This window comes from Lactuca virosa, chromosome 3 (genome assembly GCF_052849685.1).
Source record: "Lactuca virosa cultivar CGN04683 chromosome 3, Lactuca_virosa_CGN04683_v6, whole genome shotgun sequence".
Lineage (NCBI taxonomy): Eukaryota > Viridiplantae > Streptophyta > Magnoliopsida > Asterales > Asteraceae > Lactuca > Lactuca virosa.
Genome location: NC_136428.1, coordinates 66,048,424 through 66,063,514, shown reverse-complemented (window position 1 = coordinate 66,063,514; position 15,091 = coordinate 66,048,424). Strand labels below are relative to the sequence as shown.

The following is a 15,091-nucleotide window of genomic DNA, read 5'->3' as shown; positions in this document are numbered from 1 at the left end:
AAATTAAATAATATCACCAACACGATTTGGAATTGTCTGGTTATTTTGGGATTAAATTGTAGTACTTTTTGCATATATAACATCTAACATACAAAACGTATGATCACAAAAATCTTTAAGATGGGTGTAATTATAGGTATATCACGTTGATTGTCGACATGGCTAACTAAAAACAAACAAACGCAGTATGCACTTCCCTTAATGGTATAATGTTCAAACGTCTATCTAAATGTATGTCGTGTTTGTTTATGACAAGAGCGTGATTATTGGGTTGTGAAAAGTATTATAGCATTTTAAATATCATTTTAGATATTTTTGCATGATTAGTTTTTATTTATATTTATTTTATATGAAACTTCAGTTGATAACTATACTCTCTAATGCCACTAACTCCAATTTAGATGTTTCTATAGCTATTTTTTGTTGCATAATTTGGAAGAGGGGATATGTTGCTTGTAACTTTTTTTACAAATATTTTTTATTAAATAAATAAACATAAATACTTTAAAAAAAGTCATACTAGCACCGGCAGACCCATAACAAAATATCATAGATAGCACAGACAATTTTAAAGGTAACATGCTAGAAAAGTTAACAATTTTAAAGGTAACATGCTAGAAAAGTTACGGTGTATCAAAAAAAAAAAAAAAATCAAAATTTTTTCACTATGCCAAAAATTTTGAGAGGCAGGACAGGCTACCCAAATATACACATAGGTCCACCCGTGCATTCTAACCGAACCACTAGTAGGCGGTGAACACAAACATATAAAAGGTTTGAATTGAGAAAAAGATACCAGGAGACTTGTTCTAGCTAATTATCAGCACAAACATATAATTTTACATGAGTTTCAAATGATCAAATCTCGATTGTTTTGAGTATTCAATAAAGTATATACTCTTTTTGTTATGTTGTATAGTCTTGATTGTCTAGAAAATCAAAGAAATGTTCTATTTAAGCTCTCACACGTTTAAAAACTGTCCACCCATGACCCATCCATTAATATTTGCAGAATTCTGTGTGTCGACAAAACAGAACACAAAATTGACTAAAGGCTGTGCAGTTTTGAAAAGACACCATTCTTTGACCTACGAATAGCCGTTGATATGAAATACACAAATTTCAATATGCATGGAAAAGGCTATGCAGATTTGGCAAGTAAAAGACAAATTTTTGGAACTACTAATATATGTGGAGTACTACACTTCAACTTTTCTAACCTTTCTCAAAGAAATACTCATTTGACTTATTTTATGTAAAAAGGGTTTTATGTCTTTGCCATAAAAGTTTTGACTTATCACAAAATAACATCCTTCTAAAGTTTAGATTGACTTTTAAAATTTTCTTTAAATGATGTAATTCAGATGCTTAATCGGTTTAATAAACCAAATATGCCTCATACTTCCATACTTCTTAAATAACAAGGCTTGATCATTTGAGAAACATCTTGGAATAAATTACTTGGTAAAAAGTTAAATCATATTGAATTAACAGCTGGACAAATTTGTTTGAATCAGTTTGAGATTATATGGCGAAAATATACAAAACAAAATGACCATATATAATGAGAACGAAAAACATCAAGAACAATATGTGTTCTTACGAAAAATAATAAAACAACGAATAATGGTTTGCTAATTTATGATAGACGTTTTTATTATTTCTTATGATTTTAAATCTGTCAAAAAACATAGAAACTCAACATACACAACATCAACGATTCTTATATCATTAGAGGAAAAAGAACCTTCAGGAACTTACAAAATCAAACCTCACTACCAGGGCCGACCGGGAGATTTTGGAGGCCCTGTGCAGATTAGTAAAAATAGGCCCTTAAACTTGAAAAATCTAAAAAGATGTGAAAAACAATTTTAATTTTTTATTTTCTATTGCAACATAAGTTAAAATTCATTCAAAATAACATAAAAAAAACACTTGTCTCTACTTAAAAAGTGTCATCCTCCTAGTATTGGCTGAAACAAACTTTTCAATTATTTCTTCATAAATAATTTTATCCAAAAAATTTCTCTCAATTGTAATCAAAGCCAATCCATTAAGCCGTTCTTGTGTCATTGTAGATCGTAAGTAAGACTTCAATATCTTCAATTTGGAAAAACTTCTTTCTGCAGATGCAACAGTAACATGAATGGTTAATAAAATTCTATATGCAATAGATGTATTAGGAAAACAATCAACACGTTTTAAAAAATTTAGAATATCTATTGCTGTCATTTTTTCTTTAGGTAAAAGATGTAGAAGTAATTTTAATTCAACATATAAATCATTTCCATCAATATCTGATTTTTCATCTTGTTTAAGTGAAGTTTCAAGAGTCTTACAACATGACTTTAAGCTCATATCATCTAATGAATGTAATTTTTCAGAATTGAATAAAAACCCAAAAATATTATCATATTGTTGATATTGTTCAAACCTTGTAGTTAGAGAAGAAATTGCTTGATCAACAATGTATAGAAAATATTTTACCCTAAAAGACTCTTGTGGGGATTTTGAAACACTAGAAGATGTATCATTTGAAGGCTCATCAAAATGTTTTTTTACTTTAACTTCACGTTTTTGAGGAAACATTGGTTTAATGTTCATTTCCAAGGCAATTTCTTTTGCAATTTGTAAAGCATTTAAAAAACCAACTTCTCTATATTCTTTAAAAAAGAAATAAGTCCCTTTATTTTTTCCATAGCAACATCAATAAGCATATCTTTTGATTGCAATTGTTTGCTAAATAAATTAATAGTATTTAACATTTCATACCAAATTACTAGAGCCATTATAAACTCAAAGTTACCAAGTTCATTTTTTGCTAAGGATTTAGCTTCACTTTTTATTTTTGGATCATTATCATTTTTAACAATTTGAAGTAAAGCTTTTTTAATATCTAAAATTTGAAAACTTATTGCTTTTACACTATCAACACGACTCACCCAACGAGTGAATGACAAAGATTTATGAGTTAATCCTTTCACATTATCTCTTAAAACTTGCCATCTTTTAGTCGAATTTGCAAAGATTGTATAAATACGTTGTATGGTTCCAAAAAAACCTTTAGCTTTACCACAAGTATTAGCCATATCACACAAAGTTAAATTCAAACTATGACAACCACAAGAAGTGTAAAAAGCTCTTGAATTTATATCCAAAAGTTTTTTTTGCACTCCTTGATGTTTTCCTTTCATATTTGACCCATTGTCATAACCTTGTCCACGCACATTATTAATGTCAAGATCAAGCAAATTCATTTCATTTTGTAAAACATCAAAAAGTCCTTGACCGGTTGTATCATTTACATCCAAAAACCCTAAAAAGGATTCTTTGATGCAAACAGAACCCGATGATACATCTACATATCTTAAAATCAAGGTCATTTGCTCTTGGTGACTTATGTCAGGTGTACAATCAAGTATTATAGAAAAATATTTAGCTTTTTTTATTTCTTTAATAATCATATATTTTATTTCATGAGAAAGCAAAAATATTAATTCATTTTGTATACTATGCCCAAGATAATGATTATGGATACCATCATTTGTTATACGTTGAACATGCTCATGGAGAACCACATCAAACTCAGCCAACATTTCGATTAAGCCTAAGAAATTTCCATTGTTACTTTCATACAATTTATCATTAGTACCACGAAAAGCTAGATTATATTTAGCAAGAAATTTCACAACAGCAACAATTCTCAATAAAACTTTTCTCCAACGACTTTTTCTTTTTCTATTTGTTTTTGAGTCTCTTTATCAATAGTTTTATTTTTTTGTAATCTTAAACACAAATCATACCAAATAGTTATATTTTTCGCATGTTCTATACTTGTTTCATGATCTTTAATTCTAGTGCTAAGATGTATCCAATCCCCAAAAACCCTCATTTGCTAATTGATTTTTTCCACACCCTTTTCTGAATATTTTACAACAAAAACAAAATATTTTATCAAGTTGTTTAGAATAAACAAGCCAATCTCTATCACATTTTTCCCCATTTGGTAAAACTCTAGTATAATATAAAGCATAAAATCTTCTTTGATATTTATCTTTAGGATATTTTTGAATAGATAAATCTCTTTTATGACCTTCTAATGCTAAAATATTTATCATATTAGAATCTAGAGTTTCCCAATTTGTTGGATCGAAAATATCAAATGTATAAAAGTTATTAGCATCATCAAAATTATTATCATTAACATTAGCTTCATCAAAATTATTATCATCAACATTAAAATCATCTACATTAGCTTCATCAAAATTATTATCATCAACATTAATATCATCTATATTAGCATCATTAACATTAACATCATCACTATTAGTTCCATTAACAGTAACATTATCTACATTAGCATCAATATTAATAGTTTGCTTTTCTTTTGTTTGTTTTATTATAAACTTATCCATAGATCCTTCTTGAGCTTTAGTAGATTCTTCAATTTTTTGTTTCTTTTTACGTTTTTCATATCCAGATTCATATTTTCTTATTCGAGGAGGCATATTAAAGTCTAAAGCAGTAAAGGGGAAAAAAGGAAAGGAAACACCTGATTTTTTGATGTCTTCTTCGTTTGTGATATTACAGATCTGTAAATTCCTTGATTTCCTTCTCAATTCTTAGTTTTCAGTTGTCAACAAATCAAATACACTGCATCTGTAAAAATATAAATAAATATGAAAAAAATTACTAAAAACCAAAGAGGTAAAAACTAAAAACCATTATCAATGTAGAATAAAGAAAATCATTGAGAGGATAAAGTGGTATACCTTCAGATTGATTTTCAGATTTCTGAAAAGGTGAAAAACCGAGAATTTTAGGATTTCTTGAAAACCAAAGAGTTATCACTATGTTCTACTGTTCGCGAGTCAAGGCCTGTCGAGAGGATCAAAACCAAAGTTTTCAACTATCAAGAACTCAAGTTTATGTAAGATATTCTAAAAAACTATTCTGATTTTAAAGTACCTTTCTTTGATTCTGAATTGATTCTTGAATAGACCTGGTGCGATTTTGATTTTGACTTTTGAAGCCACCTGGTACAGATTCTAAAAACGGATTCTAAATTCTAATTATCGGACTCCTTGTGGTTGAATTCTGATTAACTTCTAGTGCTAAGTAGAAGTGAGATTGTGAGAGAAATAAAGAATCAAAGAGGAGAGATATCACAGAATGGAGAACGAAAACCAGAATGAAGAAATCAGAGAATGAAGAACCTTAATAGAGAATCGTCGCTGTGAGAGAAATACAGAATCGGGTTGGATTTTGAGACCGTTGCGTTGCAGGATACGAAACGCGGAAACGGCTTCCTTGATTTTTGCTAATACCGAGAGAATAGAGGAGAGATTGAAGATCGATTGACGATTGATTGCCTTTTTTTTCCCGCTCCTTGACTGTGTCGGCACTTCTGGAATTCCCTATTATTTCCTCTTGTTTGGGCTAATTAGTATTACAGGATTACAAAATTTTGGGGCCCCATAAAATTATGGGCCCTGTGCAGATGCACCAAGTGCACCCCTTAATATCCGGCCCTGCTCACTACAAATTACCTATATCTACTCTCAGTAATATCACTCAACCTAAAACTACAACGATTACAAAAGAAATCAATTGCAGAACTAGAAAACTGAAACCCTAAATCTATACAAGTTTAGAGAAGAACGAGAGCGAAAGTGATGAAGGTGTGTGTGTATATGTTGTGAATTAATCCAAATACAGGTTAACTGCTCTTTTTATCTTCGGGTCATTTAGTATGGTTCACGGGTAAAACCCGCATGTTTCTACCTGCATAAGTTTGACAAAACGAGCCGCAACCCACAAGAAACACAAAACAACAGAAACAACCAGTGGCGGAGCACGAGGCAGGTCGGGCCAGTTTTGACCTAAAACCAAACCCAAAACCGACAGTCTCGATTTTGAAACGTTTAAAACCGAATCGAACCCAAACCCATCAGTTCGATGTTTTGGTTTTCAGTTTGTACTTGGATTTCCCGGTTTGGTTTTGGTTTTAAACTCAAACCTTAATCAAATCCGTAGCTAACTTGAAGACTTGTTATATAAACATGAAGTTGAAGTATCTTTTGATACTTGAATCGACGTGGGACTGAAAATAGATATCAAATGAAGCATGAGGATAACAAGTTTATATAATAGATGAAAATAACTAAGTTTACATGTGTTTGGCAATGTGAGATAGAATAGCTGGGAAAATAAAAGAATAGAATAGTTGGAAAATAAATGAAATGTAAACAAAGGATTTGTAAGGAGTGAGAATTGATCCTGAGACCTTTGTTTCAAGAAGCCAACACCTTAACCAATAGACTAGTTGTTTGTTTGTGCTTATAAGTGAATATATATATATATATATATATATATATATATATATATATATACACACACTACATAAAACAGAATTTTTCTAAAAAATTACACTACCAAATGATCATAACAACCCCTTGTCCAATGATCATAACAAAATAAGTCCAAACCAAGAATTGTTAATGACACAAAACACCTTTGATAAATACAAAAATAAATAATGAGATTGAATATGAAAATGTATCTATATTTTCAACATCCCCCTTCAATCTAATAATTTATTTTCCTTTTTATCAAACACATCCACCAAACCCATTTTTTTAGTCTAAAATCATGTTGTTTTAAACCCAAGGATTTTGTTAAAATGTCTACATTTTGATCAAAAGAATTGATTTTTACCATTTTTAAAACACTATTTGAAATCTTTCCTCTGACAAAATGCAAGTCTATCTCAAAATATTTAGTACGTTCATGAAAAATAGGATTTAATGCCAACTTAATGGTGGAGTCATTATCACAAAAAACCGATACAAGTGTTAAATCCTTAACACATAACTCAAAAAAAATTTCAGTATCCAAATAATCTCATAAGTAGTTGAACCCAGAGCTCTATATTCAGATTCAATAGAAGATCTGGAAACAGTAGACTGTTTTTTACTTTTCTAGGATACCAAAGAACCACTAAAATAAACCATATAACATGTTACACACCTTCTTGTAGACAAACACTTTTCCCAATCTGCATCCACATAACCTTTTAACTCAAAACAATCAGACTTAGTATTAGCAATTCCTTTACCAGGACTGTTTTAAAAATATATCAACAACTTAAATGCAATCTTTAAATGTGATTTTCTAGGGTGATGCATTAATTGGCTAAGAACCTGAACACCATATGCAATATCAGGTCTGGTGATTGTGATGGGATGTCAAGTCCACCAAGCAAATTACACCCTTTATTTGCAAATAAAACGTAATATAATGGTAAAAAGGGGTATCGATCCTCGGGGAAATGGTTGTATTCAATCGCCAATGCAATCTAATAGAACTAGTGTAAATAAACTAACTAACTACAATTAAACTAAAAGGGGGTGTGTTATGATTGCTTGAAAACTAAAAGACTTGAATAACTAAAAACTTGCAATTAAGCAAGATAGCGAGATGCTCAAATGTTGCGAACAATTGGTTAACCAAGGCAATTCAACACAATGAACATTTGTGTGTTTATCATTAGGATTCAACATGAAGCTTATCATTAATCCCAAATTGGTTATAGCAATCATGAAGCATGATATGCCAAGATTCCTCTTAGGTAGTATGGAGGTTGGGGAAGCCCACAACACACCTTCTTAATCAAGATCAAGGGTTTAATTGAAGCAATTGAACCCAAGAGGTTAATTAGCCTTAAGAAAGAAGGAATCCCCAATTCCTAGAGGATGTCAATGCTTACACATCCATAAAGGAGCTATGATTCAAAAACTAGAGATGATTTTTACCATCATAAAGCCCTTGTTCTAAGTTAATTCAATGATTCCATGCAAAACCAAAGAAATAAACTAACAATAGCTCATTCAATTGCCAAGCTCATGATCAAAGCATTAAACAAGCATAAGAAATATGATCTAGAACCATAAACATAAGATAATTGATAATCTAGCATGAATCCTTCAAAAACCCACAAACATTCAAAGGTTTTAACCAAAGTTAACCAATATAGAGAGTTTAGCCACTCATGGCAATAGAACAACAATCACAAAAGTCTAATTGTATAAAGAAACTACCCAATAACTTGGAAATATGAAAAGAAATGGGTTTCTAGCTCCAAAATCGCCTCTTGCAGGTCTCCAATGGTGTCAAATCGAAGTTCTGGCTGCTAGATCTGATCCCCCAAGGTTATGGTGTGCCAAATGACCAAAATGCCCAAACTGGGCAGTTGCGCGGGTACCCGCGCGACGAAAATTCCACCCGCGCAAATGTTGCTGTAATGCTATTGGTCCTTCATTCCTCCACTCCACCCTTCCACTACCAAAGATTCCTTTGGTCCCCTCCATATCCATTTGATTTAAAACAACCAATCATCATTTAGCTTCAAAAATGGATGCTCCAAGCCCAAATTAACAATCCATGATCCATTTTTCACAAGCCCACTTCTTCCAAGCCTTTATCTTTTTAAGCCCAAATCTTCTTTGGTGGATCCGACAAGCCCAATAATGCATCGGAAAGCCCACTAAGCCCAACTCCAGTCAAACCACAACCGCAATGAGCTCCAAAACCCTGCAAAATTCCTCATGCAAAATAAAAAGTCCCCGATACGATCCATGATAAAGAAAATAAAGAATATACAATGCAATACTAATAAAAAGAGCTAAAAATCTAAAATAAACTACAAAAATTAAGGAAATAAAATAAGCTATCAGATTGTAAGGTCAATCAATTTACCAATCAATATTTGAAATTCTGTTATTTTAACCAAAAACTCATCATTTTTGCACAAATCACCAGAACTAACAACAAGAATAGTTTCTAAAGGAGTTGTAACAGGCTTGCAACCAAACATACCATATTCATGTAGAAGTTCAACACAATACTTTCTCTGATTCAAACACAAACCATTATCAATATTGACAATCTCAATTCCAAGAAAATATTTCAAAATACCACGGTCTTTAATTAAAAACTAAGTCTTTAAAAAATCTTTAACCTTATTTAACTTACTCTGGTGACTTCCAGTTAATATTATATCATTTACATAAACTAACAAAATAGTAATAGAACTCTCAAAATTCTTAATAAACAAAGAGTAATCACTAATACTTTGTTTAAAACCATACTTGAACAGATAAGAACACAACTTTTCATTCTAATCCCGAGATGGATGCATCAAAATATACCATAAAGTCCTCAACTCCCTCAGGGAGAGCAATTACCGGCGCCTCACAAAGTCTCTTCCATAGAGTCTCAAACGATGTCTGCTACTCAGGCCCCCAGCTAAACACAACATCCTTCATCGTCAACTTAGTGAGAGGAACTGCAATCTCGGAGAATATCGAATGAATCTCCGATAATATCCAGCTAAACTGAGGAAACTCCGAATCTTAGATGGAGACTTCGGAACATCCCACTGCATGACCGCCTCAATTTTGGTTGGGTCAACCAAGATACCGTTCTGGGTTGACGAGGTGTCCCAAAATTGAACCTCGTGTAACTAGAACTCACATTTGGAGAACTTGGAATACAAACTCTCCACCCGTAGGACCCCAAAAATCTCGCGTAGATGCTCCTCATGCTGCTCCCTAGTATTCGAATAGACCAAGATATCATCGATGAAGACAATCACTTACCGGTCCAACATAGGTCTACACACCCGGTTCATGAGATCCATGAACGTTGCCGGTGCATTGATGAGCCCAAAAGGCATCACCACGAACTCATAATGCCCATAACGAGTTCGGAATGCCGTCTTCTGAATATCCTCCTCTCGCACCCTCATCTGATGGTAACCAGACCTCATATCGATCTTGGAAAACCAAGATGCCCCCCTGCAACTGATCGAAGAGATCATCAATCCTCGGTAACGGATAACGGTTCTTCACTCTCAGCCTGTTCAATTCCAGATAGTTAATACACATCCGGTGCGAACCGTCCTTCTTCTTGACAAAAAGGATCGGTGCTCCCCATGGCGAACTGCTCGGCCGAATAAACTTCTTTACTAACAGATCCTAAAGCTGAGAGGATAACTCCTACATCTCGGTTTGTGCATGGCGATACGGTGCCTTGACGATCGGCGTCGTGCCAGGGATCAGGTCGATTCGGACTCCATCTGCCTCTTGGAAGGCACCTCCTACAAATCCTCCGGAAAAACATCAGGAAAATCCCACCCAATAGGAACATCAGAGATATAAATCGAACTCTTCTATTCAACTCGAGTATCCACCACATACGCCAGGTAACCCATATACCCATGCTGTAGACACTGTCTCACCCTGGCGGAAGAGCAGAAAGCCGATCCAATCCTAGTACCCTCGACGTAGATGTTAGGTTTTATGTACTACAACATCCTATGGTGCACATACAACCCTAAATGCTTTGGATCTAAGTTTTCTCTAATTATACATGCAATAAAATATCCAAAGCATGAAGCCTAAAACTAGCATACAATTTGATATTTGAATCATAAAACAGATTAGATGATTACCTCTTTGTTGTAGCTTAATGTATTTGGCCTTTAAGAACTTAGCAACCCAAGTGTGATGCCTCAAATGGTTCACAACACACCATGAACAAATGGAGAACTTGAGAGAGAGGTTACTAGGCACAAAATCGGCTATATGAACTCCAAGAACACTAGTGTCCGATTTTAGGCTATGGGATAACATATATATAGTGTAGGATTCCAAGGGTCATAGGTAAACCCTAATCCATACACATAGGCTTATGATCCATATCTCATGTGGGATAACTCTTCATGGATACTTACATAAACTTAGCCCATCATGGATCAATAGCCCAAACAATATATATATATATATATATATATATATATATATATATATATATATATATATATATATATATATATATATATATCACTGATTTACATAATCAGTCCCCGTTAATTTAATTAGGCTCTTTTGTTCACTAAATTAATTCCAAATTAATTCTTGACCAATACTAATTAAATAATATGATTTCTCCATTAATATATTATACTTATAATATATTAGTAAATCATAAATAACCTCTTACTCAAATATCCATCCTATCAAATTGTCCTGGTGATATGCAATCCGAAATGGACCATGCTACTCTCGGGTCAAGTACATACCAATTATAGTTATGAGCTTATACACCTAATCCAACAGTCTCCCACTTGGATAAGTCTAATAACTATTACTGCAAGTACGAATTAAACACCGACTAGCAATCGTAGCTCTATAAAGCCGCTGTCGAACTCTGACCCAGTCAATGACGCGTCCAGTTGATAAGGGATCATATATTCCTCCATTCTACAAGATATCATATGGATTGAGAAATGGATTATAATCATTCTCTCTATGCATCTGTTGTTTCCCGATTTCCGATTTTTGAAAAATGACGAACTGAAAAAATCAAATCAGTTCAGGCTTGGCCAAGCGCTTAGGGTGTCATCACTAAATCATCGAGGGGCCCACATATATCGCTTTTATCCCTCTTAGGGTAAAAGGATCGGATAAACTTCGAATCATATTCTTGCTCTGTTTACTCATCAAATCAAACACAATGATATGTTTTATAACACCAAGTTACTGGTGCGTTTACATATCATCAATGTGCAACTGACTTGTAAACTGCAACTATATGTCTCCGTTTCAAGAATATAAGATATTATCGTCTCACTAATCACTCGTGATAAAATCCATAAAGTGATTCAAGTGAGCGTGGGTTTAATCCAATACTCAAATCTTATTACAGGAGTACTCATGAATACTGCAGCAAACTTGTGCTATGTCTAAAACACTTAGACAATCTACAGTCAGATTCATGACAGTCTTGCCTCAATACCTACTTCCAAAGTATGATCGGCTGTGGATAGTTTGAATAATCTTATTATTCAGGAAGTCAAAACATGAAAAGTTAAACACAAGAATAATCGAATCCAATATGGTCTCAAAACTTTGAATATAAATAAAACACCTTTTATTTAATCACCATATTGATTACACATTATTCATTGTATAATTTTTCGATTAATCAACTTAATACTTGAATTGAAACAATAGTTATCCCATGCTCCAAGCATGCACACTATGTTTGCCTATGGTCCTTTTTCTGTGAAATAAACACAAACTCATTTCACAATTCCAAATATTTATCATAAGTGTAAGATTCTAAACTATCATGCAATAATTCCTTTTGTAATGTCATGGTACCAAAGTCACAGAGATTTTGCCAACGATATTACAAAACTTTCCATTGGAGATTGATAACAAAACAATTCCAAGGAAGTGAAGTCTCAAATTCAAAGTACATTCCTTCGAACATCCTTTTTGCATAAAAGTTTCTAACCTACACATATATCCTTAATATCCAACCCCCATTATGGAAACATTTCCATATTTGCCATATGACAGCTCATTATAAATAGAATCTTGTCTATTCATAATAATGTCAATATGGTCCACCTATTACAATACTTCCAATTGCCCACAAGCAACCAATCTTTGGCGAACCTTAGATTGTTCTTAGCAATTGTTTAACAACTTTAGTCATATCCGGTTCTGGTCCTTTTTCCTTCTTAATGCCCTAGGCATTTTGAAAATTCAGAACACATAAATAGTATAGCACATGCAATCGATCCTATACCCGAAGTATATGGGATACGATTCATAATGCCTTGCCTAAAGACATTATACTTACCAGTCTCTTGCTATAATAATTCCATATATAGAATTTCCTTATGTTGAACCATTCCAACATAACATTCATATATATCCTTGACTAAATTTGATTAAATTCTCACAATCTAAGCTTTTAGATTTGAAATGAAGTATGAGTTCCTCTCTATTAATTATAGCAAAACAACTTTTCAAACTCTGCAACTTTGCGAATTGAAACATTTGTTTTCTATAACTAACATTGCTAACTTGCAAAACTTACCATAATGATTATGCTCCCACTAGCATCATAATTATTTCTTTAATAGCATAACACTTATGCTCCCACTAGCTTTGACATGTAACCAGAAATAAGCTGGACTTCTAGAAATCAATACTTGTTGACTTTCTTACCAAAGTTTAGATTTCTGATACAAGATGCTTTAATAAGACTTTATCTAGGCTTCTCAAACTCATACACCTTTCCTTAGATAGCTCACATGTGTGTCTAAAAAATTTCAGAACTTACAGTAATAAGTCTCGAATGTTTTGATCTTTTTCTATTTCTCACAAGTCGAACTATGAAGAGGGATGTCGTAATCATAATCGAATTTGAGAATGCAAATATCACAATTGCTATCTCCTTAAAATCTACTTAGTGAAAATGTTTCCTCCCAATCATTTTCATGAAGCGGAGAGAAACCTTTATCACTTAGATTAATGGTGTATGTGTTCCTATCCATGTGAATTTGTCATAACCATAATCACAAGACAATGTTAGTGACAAATCCAAACTCATATGGACTGAACTTGTTCAATCTTAATTTCTTGCCACCTGGAAGCATAAGGGCCTGCCATTGCTTCCAGGTTGTTATGCAAACAATAGAGAACTCATAGAACTCACATGCATAGTCAACTTAACTGGAATGGGCACAGAAACAAGAATATGTCAACACGATAGGTTACAAACCTCAAGTCATGTGCTAGTGATAAACAATAGGTTCATTCTTGATTAGTTCTTGAAACTTTTCAAGATCTTTAAGACTCCCACAGACCTCTTGACATATAAGATTCTCTATGTCAAGAAACATTACTTGACAACAAATATTCAAGAGTTAGTGCAGTTTCTTATCAAGAAAAAACACTTCACACATTTGGTCTTAGTTGGTTTTTGTCTTATCCACGACATCACAACTTACCAATTTCAAATGTACAAGAGTATAAAATATTTTACTCTACATTTGATGAGTGTTATAAACCTTCTTAAGATTATGTCACTCAAGGCACAATCTTGGAGTATGACTCTAAGACTTGATTTTGGAACGAAGTATGACTCATCTTCTTGACTTAACCATTTCAACAATTCACGATTCCTCTTCTTAGCCATAGAAATGCACTAAGATGTCCTTAGAGGATTAATTGTGATATGGTTTCATAATCATTAAGATGATCATAAAACACAATACTCAAGTACTCTCCCTTCCTTTCAGATTGGAGAAACTTTTATCTTTCTGCCTAATTGATTCTTCTTATTCGTTATGCTATACATTGAAACTTTTTTCAATGATTCAGAATTACACTTAATCTTGCAAGTATAACCATATTTACTAAACTTTTAGTAAATCATAACGAATAGTCTTATTGTTCTTTGTGGTGGACCTGACCAGTGCACAACCAAGTGTACCCGATCCCCTAGTCCTTCACTTGACTCACATATACATGTGAACAAGGAATTAGTCTTAATTATCCAAAGACGAAGGTTCTCATTCATCACACAATACAAGTTGCATGATTCCAAGTTTCTACCCAATTGAAACTTGGGCGATGAGAATCTTTCCTTATTTGGTAAATTTTGTCACTACCACAATGAAAGAATCAAATCCATTTTCCAATATTGCTAACAATAGAAATATACAAACATCAATTTTCACAAATGTCATTGCAAGGATAAATATAAAACAATATAAAATCAAAACTTTATTTTATTTATAAAATGCAGAAAAAACTTTTCCTTACAATGCAATTACAAATGAAAACTATGTTCCAAAATATTTCTAAGCAATCTATCATAACTCGTAAGCAGCAGATCAAAAATCTGATCATCGAACCATGCGACACTACTAGAAAAACAACCTTTTAGGACGAGCAATGCGTGTCGTAAAACGCTCAGATGACGCGCAAATGCGTGTCAAGGAAGGCCCTGTCATAACGAGAGACGACACGCTTTTGCACGTCGTCTATAGACGACACGTATTTACGACACACATTTATGACACGCAATGCGTATCATTAAAACCCCTATCAAGAAAGGCCATGTCATAAATGAAGATGACACACATTTTTGTGTATCGTAAATTTAAATGTTTAAAGAAATATATTTATATATTTATTAGTTTTCAAATTAAATTTGCATTTAATGT

At 33.0% G+C, this 15,091-nt stretch overlaps 1 pseudogene; it reads right to left on the bottom strand.

Annotated features, from left to right (window-relative positions):
• Positions 1-1,941: 1,941 nt before the first annotated feature.
• Positions 1,942-4,508, bottom strand: LOC145163610 (uncharacterized; annotated as a pseudogene).
• Positions 4,509-15,091: the final 10,583 nt, after the last annotated feature.